Here is a 10,314-nt window from a genome sequence, read left to right as displayed (position 1 = left end):
TAAAAAAATAGTTGAAAGCCATCACACCACAGCATACGGCTAAAAGAGAGACTCGTGTGAATAATCTGTAGCTGCATTTATTATTTCTCTAATGAACTCATTTGAAAGACATTTCCATATAAAATGCATTTTTCATTATTTTTTACTTTATTTTAGTGGGCCTATGTGCTAAGAATAAACTGCACATTTTATGTAGGCAGAGTGAAAGATGAATGCAGTCGTAAAAAGTTTTATCAGAACCATATTCTTAATAATTTTACAGGAGTGGAGAACTATGTCTGCTCTGTTTACCACTGCAGTGCCAGAAAAGGGTGCAATTCCTGGGACTTGCAGACATTCAACAAGTATGTTTAATAAATGAATGAAACATAGCACAGTATGTAATCCTTGTTAAAGTCAACTATTTGCATTCCTTTTTATTCCTGAATACCCTTGCTCTACCTCTCAATTCAACAGTCTAAGAGAAGATCCAAGTTCGTCTGTATTAAATTAGGGCTTCCCACTGCATACATTTTCATGAAACAAAGAAGTAATTTAAAGAGAAAATGTCAATCGTCACATGACCATGTTCCCCTTCCATTCTATGTCTCTACGTCCAGTTCGTCCTTTGAGTTTTGACTAGCTAGAGCTCCCTCTCGCCACATCCTCCCTTGACCACTTGCTAAGTGTCTGTACCAGTGTCTAGAAGTATAAAACATACATCTCTTCATTGCTAAGTTTCATATGTAAGTCGTACTTCCAAATTATTTCCTAACTCCTTGATGACAACGACCATGACATGCCTTTAACCCTGCTCCCGAGACTAAAACAGTCTTGTGCGTCAGAAGCATTCAGTGCGTGCTTGTTGAGTGACCACAGTAAGTGTGTAAGTTGAAGCCTGATTTTTGCCAACTCACTAGGTCAAGGGCCACAGAGGCAAAGCTATCTTTTCTGATAGAGTTGAGGCATGATTTGATTTCCATAGGAAATATCAACTGTGTACTGTCGTTAAAATTATGCCCTGGCCCCACTGAGAATTAGAAGAAAAGTTGAAATTTAAAGTGTGCCTTCTATTCATCCATTTTAAGAAATTTCATTTCTAGTTATGAGGCAGTGTAAGGCATATTACCATTTTATTTGAACACTTATTTTGACCAGATTGCAAATTTTCTGTTAATCAAATCTTGAATTGGCCAATACACTATTGTAGATTTGCTCCAGAGCTTTTGCACATGGAATTTATTACAGACTTTTCATCCGCATCTACTCATTTAGTTTGCTTAATCTCCTACAGTATTTCCCTTAGATATGGGGGCTGTGGGGAGGAGTGAATATTGACCGACAAGTCTAGAAAAAAGAACTTAAAAATATTCACAATTTAATTGTATCTTTATTCAGGTTATGTAATAAAATATTAAATGAACATTATCTTTTTTCTTGTGCTGTTATATACTCCCCATGTTTTTCATTACACAAATACACATGTCAATTGAAAAATCTGAAAAAATACAGATAAACAAATAGAAAGTTACCTAAAATCCCATTATCCAGAGATAACAAGTACTAACATGTTGTTACATATACTTTCAAACTTTTTCCTGTAAAATATATACAAACATAATTTTTTAAAAGATTATACTCATTTTTTATATAAAATACTTTTAAATTAACAAATTGCTTTTTCACACTTAACATTGTAAACTCCTTTATATAATAAATACACATGTATATTTCATATTTAATGGTTGTGCATCTTTTACTGTATGAACCTATGTTACATATTTAGTAAATCAATCCTATATTGTAGGAAATGTAATTAATTTCCAATTTTTCAATATAGTAAACATTTTGACAATGAGTATTTTTGTACAAACATTTTTATAAATATATAATATTTCCTGAGGATAAATTCTAAAAAAGAGGAATTGCTAAGCCAATAGTATGATTTTTTTTCTTAAAATTTTGGCATAATTTGCAAATTGCCCTCCAGAAAGCTTCTATCAATTTACATTCTTTGTTTCATCCTCCCTAACAAGTATGAAATATTATCCTTTATTTTTCATGTTTGAAATCTGATAGGTAAAAAAAGTGGCATTTCCTTTTTTTATTTTCTTTTATTATTTTCAACTACTTATGAGGTTAAATACCTTTTTTTCCCAAAGTATTATGGGGTCACAAATGTTTGTGGTTACAAGGATAGCTTTTGTAATGCTTGAGTCAGGGTTATAAGTGCGCCCGTCACCCAGATAGTGTTCATTATACCTGTTGGGTAGGTTTTTGTCCAGCCCCTCCCTCCTCCCCCCCCTCGATTGATTTCCATTGAATTATACTTCCCTCTATCCACATATGTGCTCATCAGTTAGCTCCAATTTAATAGTGACTACATGTGGTGTTTGTTTTTCCATTCTTTAGAATGGCTTTTATTAAAAAGTCCAAAAACAATAGATGCAGAGAGATGCGTGGATGCAGAGAGAAAGGAACGTTTGTTTATACACTGTTGGTGGGACTGCAAATTAGTGCAACCTCTGTGGAAAACAGTATGGAGATTCCTCGAAGAACTAAATATCTTTCATGTGGTTATGGAGCAAATTAATTTTCCTACCAGAATGATAATTCTTTATTGATTTTTCAGACTATTTCCTTTGTTCCTGAGACTGGCATATCAGTCCAAGTTTTTAATCCAATAAATAAATTATTATTTTAATAAAATTATTTATTCCTTGTCTTAACTAAGATCCACTCCTAAAATTATTTGCTGAAAGATTCCAATTAGAAACCCTTGACTGAATTCCCTTCTTTCCTCGCCGCGCTTTTCTGTTGTATCCTTTAAGAGCACATAATGAGAACCATGTAACTTGTGTTATTTTCAAGATTAATAGACTCAGGGTGCAAGAGATGCAACATTCTGAGCATGAAGAATTATTAACTAGCAACAATGTTTTGAGAAATGTTCTTGCATTTCAAATGCTTCATTGCTTCACTGAATGGTGAACACAGGAATTCACCTGGAGGCAGATGTCGTACTTGCACATATTACAAACGCAAACAATGATCCCCAAAGTGAACAGAGAGGACTAAAAAACCATAAAATTTTCCGATGAAAAAAAAAAAATTATTGCACAAAATTTGAAAAATGATCTCTGTCTAGGAGATGTTCTCTCAATGTAAGGCCACTATGCAGTAAACATAAATGTCTTGGATGATGAAATGAAGGCTTAAAAAGCAAAATAATTGTGTCCCCTTCTGGCACTAGTCAATGCTAGAGTCTGACTACTATTAGAAGGCTAATTCAATATGCAATATGTTATCCTGATAGAACCGGTAAATCTCATTTAACAAAATACTATAATGCCCCTGAAGTCATAATTAAATTTTGATTCAGAGGTAGTTATGTGCATTTTTCTGGGGGGAAGTCTCGATTTTTTAATTAGATTCTTAAAAGGGACAACAAACCCCCCAAATAAGATATATCCCAAACATTCTACTCCTTGTCATCCCTATAACATTTGTACTTACTGTACTTTCTCTCTGCAGTGACCTTTACTTTCTTTTCTCTGTTTCTTCTGATGTCAAAATAATATTCTTCCTCGAATCTCAAGTCAAAGATTAACCTTTTTAATGAAACCATTTTTAACTGAACAATCAGAGTGCACTGTTCCTCTTCTGGACATAACACTGTTTCTGCCTCTGTTCAAATAGCAATAAAGTCACATTATAGCTAATCATTTTGCTTGTTGGTCTCACTGGCAAAGTGAGGCCAGAGGCATATCTTATTCTTCACTATCTCTCCAACACTTCCAAAGATCTGTATCCAAAGTGCTGGTGCTGAGACCCATGACTGTCTTTATGCAAGGATGACTAAAGATCAAACAGGCGATTCTTTGTTCCTTTCTAGTTTCTGTTACTTTAGGGGAATCTTCACTTTCTAGTTCCTTTCACTTTTGGGGACTCTGCACCATCACTCAAAATGGATTACCTGATCCTATGGCTGCATTCTGGGTTTTGAGTTTGCTACCAACGTTTCTCCCCAGATTCCATGTTGTCTCAGTGATTGGACCTCTGAGATGTCTACGGATGAGTTTCTGCGCATTATTTTTTATCATTGCCTTTGCCTCCTTGAGCTGACAGGATGACCAATGGAATCCATTCTCTTCGCTAGTGCACAGCAGCAAGCCTGAGTTACTATGAGTGAACTCTTTAGCTTTGAAGTACAAGCATTGTGCCATTTGCAAATACATATTCTGTGATTTTTTCCCCTCAAATGGACATTTATTCCAAGTTGGTATTTTCTTGGAGAATTGAATGTTGTATTTTAAGTGTCTATAGATCATCAAATGAATTTTTTTCACTCCTATGGTTAGAAAGATCCTGTGAAAGAATCTGTCCTATTGGCTTATTCTCTATATATGTATGTATATGTGTGTGTGTGCGTGTGTGTGTAGCCTGTATCAATGACTGGATGATAAGGTTGTATCTTATCTATTTTTTCAGTTCCACCTGTGATATGTCAGTAAGGAAAATGCATTGAGTAATGGGTAAAATTGACATTTTATTGTATTTTTCTTTATGGTAGAGAAATATTGTAGGAAGGTATGAATTGGCCTTTTATTTTCAGTGTTTTATAATGATGTCATTATTTTGTAGCAAGTAGGGCAAAAAGGTCAGGGCTAAAATAGTTTTAAGGCTTTTCTATTTATTGCCTGAGTGATCTCAGGAAAGTTCCTTAAAGTTTCTAATCTTCAGTTTCCTGGTCTTTACAACAAAGTTATTCCATCACTTCAAGGTATCATTTACGAGGATAAAATGTCAACACATGATATAATTAATAAGAATAGAAGAGTGATTGCAACTGCCAGTTACGACTGTTATGATCAAGTTTTTTGTCTCCAAGTACTCAATGGTCTTTTCTATTTGGGGTGATGTGGTCTGCCTAGACCCTAAATATTTGAAATGAGTATAAAAATCAAAAGGTCGTGAGGTAAGACATTAGACATTAGATAGCTGCTGTTCTGACCATCCCAGCCAATAAGTAATCACCTTGGTGTTGAGGGAGTCGTAGTCTGTGGAGGATTAACCTTTGACTTCACACCTCTTTGCTGCTTCTGAAATCAAATTTGCCACACTAAATGGAATCATCACAATGGTGATAGCCTTTCTTATTTCCCCGGGCTGTTTAATTTATTCTGCATAACTAGCCACTTTCTCCCTCAGGGGAAATTCATGAAAGAGTTCAAGCCTCTGATCTTCCCTGTTAAAGGGGACAGAGCCAATAAGTCACAGCCAGGGCTCCTGAGAGGGCTGCATGCACTGCATCTGCAGAAAACACAATTTAAGGATTTACAGAGCACAGATTCTGTGTTTCATTTTCCTAAATTCTAATGAAAATAATGCATCATGCATTCCTTCAAAAATTTATTTTTGTGTGAAATGTTAGTCTTTCCTGTTTTACTTTTCTTTCTTTCTTTTTATCCCTAGCCTGCCCTGGGTCACATCATGCTTTAAGAAAATAAAAAGGCTTCGTTAGTCAGACAGTATCCGTAACAGATGTCAGTTCAAACTGAGCACCCTAAAGAGAAGCAAACTACACTCTTGGCAGCTAGAAATGAATACATCCTGAATCCAACAAGACAAACATGTCCAAAGGGCTATTCTAACAGATTCGACTCCACATTGAAAAGTGCTTGAGTGGATGTGGCAATAAAGGGTAGATGTATATTTCAACACCCCAGGAGTTCATTTCTGTCAATCAATGGCTGGAATTTACTTTGAAGATATTACCTAAAGGTGTTTTTGAATCACTGGACATTTGGAAGCCTGGTTTGAAGCATGCATTTAAATGGAAGTGGAATGTTTTAAAAGCTTTCTAACCATTTGAAGCCGTTATTCTGGAAATAACATTTCAGAGTAATATAGCAATGCTATTCGATTTTCAGAGGGGGAGGTTAAACTTAGCGGGGTTGAGTGAATTGTTCCACAGATGTGTATAGCAGGGAAGCAACAGAACTGAAGCCAGAATTCTCTTAACACCAGCTATTTTGTGTTCTGCCACTATGTGATATTTAATAGTGAAGGGATAACATTAAGAAGGAAGGTTACTTTCAAGTGTAGAAAAGTTTTCAAAAAAATATCCTGGAAATAAAAATAAACACTAAGGAAATGTCTTTGTTTAGGAGTTTGGGGTGAAGTTGAGGAAAGAAAGGGAAATGGAAGTTGTCGTCTTTTTCTTTGAATTTTTACCTTCTCCAAAAAAATCAGTACAAATGAAAAGGAAGCTATAAACCAGGCTTTAGTCACAAGTAGGAACAGCAGAAATGTGAAGATGATAATGAAATACAGTGGGAAAAAACATCCTGAATTGAAAACACTAGGATCACATTTCAGAGCTTTATGATTTTGGGAGAAGGTCAAAATCTCTGAAAACCATGGTTCCATCATGTGCACAATAGGAAATTTTATAAATTTTATTTAGAACTTAATAGTTTTATTTTTAAAGTTCTAATTTGTGCAGATTCCCTTATGAGGTTCTAATTCAATAACACCCATGAAGAAGCTTTGTAAACTATAAAATACTATGCATACATTAATGCTATTGTTTTATAAATATGGCTGTTACTTTCAGATCTGGGAACTCTCTTATCAGGCTCAGAAGGGCACAGGAAATGTGATGATGCTATTTGTTGATCACCTACTGTATGTTTAATATACACTGCCTCTCATCTTTTCTACAAACTCCAAGTTAGGCATTTGTATTGGTTTCCTATTGCTGTTGCAACAAATTATCACAAGTTTAGTGGCTTAAAACAACACAAATTTCTTATATTTATGGAGGTCAGGCGTCCCCAAATCAGAGTGTCAACAGGGCTACATTCTTCTCTGGAGGCTTTTGGGGAGAGAGAATCTATTTCCTTGACTTTCCCAGCTGCTGTCGGCCACCTGCATTCCATGGCTCATGGCCCCTTCCTCTCATCACTCTGGCCTCTGCTCCCATCATTGTATTGTATCACCTTCTCTCACTCGACTCTTCAGTCCTCCCCTTTCTTTGTGAAGACCTTGGGCTCACCCAGATAATACAGGATAATCTCCTCATCTCAAGATACTTAATGTAATTGCATCTGCGAAGTCTCTTCTGCCATGTGAGGCAACATATTCACAGGTTCTGGAGATTGGGATGGGGCCATCTTTAGGGGGTGTGCGTTATTCTGTCTACCACAGTATTATTGATTCCTTTTTGAGATAAGGAAGCTGAGGTCAGAGTAGTGAAATAATTTGACCAAAAAGTGAGGCTAGGATAAAGGAATACTATCTCATGCATTGAGAAGAGACAATTCAGTGTTAAATCTTAATGTAGAAACAAACATTGTTTATTGTACAAACCTCTCCTCCATCAACCATCTGCCTGCCTCAATTTAGTGCTTCTAGGTATGAAGTGCATTAAGGAAAGGTAAATTGTTAATAAATCCAAACTGAAGCTCACTTCTGGTAAAATATTTCCAAGACTAGATACTTCACACAGTGGACAAATAGAAATTTCTGGAGAAAGCACCCAAGAAGGAAGAGGCCTCTGTGTTTAAATTAAAATAGCTGAAGTGATCATGACATTCACGTTTTATGTTATGGGCGTCCAAAAGACTGCACCTGGCGAGGTGCACTTCCAACCTCGCTGAAGTGATGTTGCAGTCTGTATCCGTATCTTATCCATGTTGATGTCCGTGCCTATAAACATTTAGATGCGGTCCCATGGTTCAACATCATGCTCTTCTGTTTCCCCAAAGGTCAGCTGGGCTTGGTTTGCATATATTCACTTCAGCCTGTGAAGTGGAAGCAGCAGTAATTACAGGAACAACACGCCAAGCTGGACCATGGAGAAATATGACTACGTGTAAGACGGAAAGGGAAGGGGAAGCTATGATTTATTCAGTACACCGGGTGTGCCAGGCATTGTATTGGGTACTTTATGAGCATAGGCTCATTAGATCTTGTATCAGCCCATTGACATAGGAAGGAATGTTATAAGTGTGTTATAGCTCAAGAGCCTGGGGCTCAGGCCAAGGTCACACTGTCAGTAAAGGTCAGAGTGTGACCTCACAGGCAGGCAGTCTGCCCCCACAGCCTACCTGCTGGTTACACTGGGAAGCCCTTACCTGTATGCCACAGCATGAGGGTGGGCGAGAGCGCTGGGGGTCCTTATTGGTCCCGGTCTCACAGCCTGGGCAGTGTTGTGTGAGAGTGAGAGGTACTGAGAATGGGCTGTGTGGGGCGAGGAGAGCTTGACATATAGGGCCAGCAGGTGTCCGATGTGGTGCTGTTAAGTTCCCCAAGTTCGATCGCTCCCCACCTAGCCTGAGAGATACTGGGAGAGGGGCTGAACTTAGGGTAGGCTGGTCTAAGGGCAATTTCTGTTAGGGTCTGAGCTACCAGGACAGGACAATCCTGAACCCACCACACACAGAGCCACAGGCAGGTGGTGGCTGTCCTTAGGTCGTATGTTAAGCCAGAGGAGCAGGATCCCACCCGGGCCCACCAAGACCCACTGAGGATTTAGCTAGTACGTGAGCCAATCCAGACTCATTGAGCCGAACAGACTCAAGAACCCTGGTTCTCATTAAATATATATCTAAAAGAGAAAAAATTATTAATTTTATTTACAATGACATTCGCAAATGCATAACTAAAATGCATTATTTTATCAAAGTTATTAAGATCAGCTAGAACAGTATGTGTTATGCTAGTTATAATTAGCTGACTGGAAGTTTTTTAACTTCTAACTTGGTAATAAGGTTTGCCTTAAAATAATTGAGACCCACACATGAAAAAACAAGCACAGATGCTGGCAAGGGTGGGGTACAAAATGTGGAAGTAAGCTGGCTGGACTGAGTGGGTTAGATATGGAGAGAGTATTGGGAATTCAAATGCAAAATCAATTCAGTTCCTTAACATTGATTCTCTATTCTAGCCTGGATTGGTTGTTCCTTATGACACACAGACACAGACACACACACACACACACACACACACACACACACACACACACGCAAGACTACTAAAATGCTGTTGTTGATACAAAAATGTCATGTATTACTGAGTTAGTAAACTTCATTATTTGCCAAATTTCATATTTTAGAAGCTCTGCAGCAGAGCATGGTATCAAAAAAACAGGAAACAAGGTTCACTTAAGAAAATATTTGATTTTTCTATGCTCTTCTTCTCATGAATAATACAATAATATGATACCACAATATTAAAAAGGATCTGTTCACCTGAAACTCAGACTCTTTCCATGAGTGAGTTCATTGTATTTGTTGGCTCTATACTTTAAAATAACAGACGCAAGTGTCTCCAGAAGGAAAAAGCAATTAGAGATTGAACTTTACCTTGAAAAAGCTTGAATTATGGTTGGATATTTACAATATTTTATACAAGAGAGAAAAAAGCCTTAAGAATATTTACAGAGCAGTTTTCATTTTAGTGTAAATTAATATGAAGCAAATTGCATTTTTAATATTGTCTCATTTAAACCTTACAAGTGAAATAGGGTAGATGCATACTACCCATTTTATAAGGGAGAATATTAAGATTCTGAGTGAGCAAATGGTAGAATCTGGACTCAAACCCAGGTCCTTTTTAATCTAAATCCTATGGCATTTAAAAATAAATAAATATAATAAATAAATGTAAATAATATCGAGGCATTTTATTTACATTTTTGATGAATAATCAGGTAACCTCTTCAAACAGATATAATTTAACCTGGGTTTTGAAAAAAGAATATAAAAAAGGCATTTAGGTTTGGCAAATAGTATGTGTAAAGTCATAGACTGGAGTAGTCATCTTAGAGCGAGGCTCTCCTAGACTCATCTTGATAAAGTTTAACAAACCCCAGAAGAATTGAGTTGATCTGCAGTAAGTTAATTGCCTACCAGAACACAACTCAACACTCTTTAAAAGAAGAAAGTAAAATCAAGACTGGGCTGCAGTGCCCAGCAGACAATCCAGAATTACAGGCAGGCAAGGAAACAAAACAGTGTGATCTAAGTGGGCGTGAGAGTGGGAGGCAGTCAGTAGAGTCAACGGAAACAAACCAGATAGCATAGGGGTGTTGGCATTGGCAGACAAGGACTGTAAAACAGCTGAATAAGATGATTTTTAGAGATTTTCAGGACTAATACTCTATAAAAATGTCTATAGCACTTCTTTTTATGTATATATACACACACATATATACATATATATGTATACATGCATATATACACATGTATATATACATATACACATACACATATACACACATGTATATATACACATATACACATATATACACACACATATATTGTATAT

Source organism: Propithecus coquereli, unplaced genomic scaffold (assembly GCF_000956105.1).
Source record: "Propithecus coquereli isolate 6110/MARCELLA unplaced genomic scaffold, Pcoq_1.0 Scaffold229, whole genome shotgun sequence".
NCBI classification, from domain to species: domain Eukaryota; kingdom Metazoa; phylum Chordata; class Mammalia; order Primates; family Indriidae; genus Propithecus; species Propithecus coquereli.
This window is presented reverse-complemented; position numbering follows the sequence as displayed.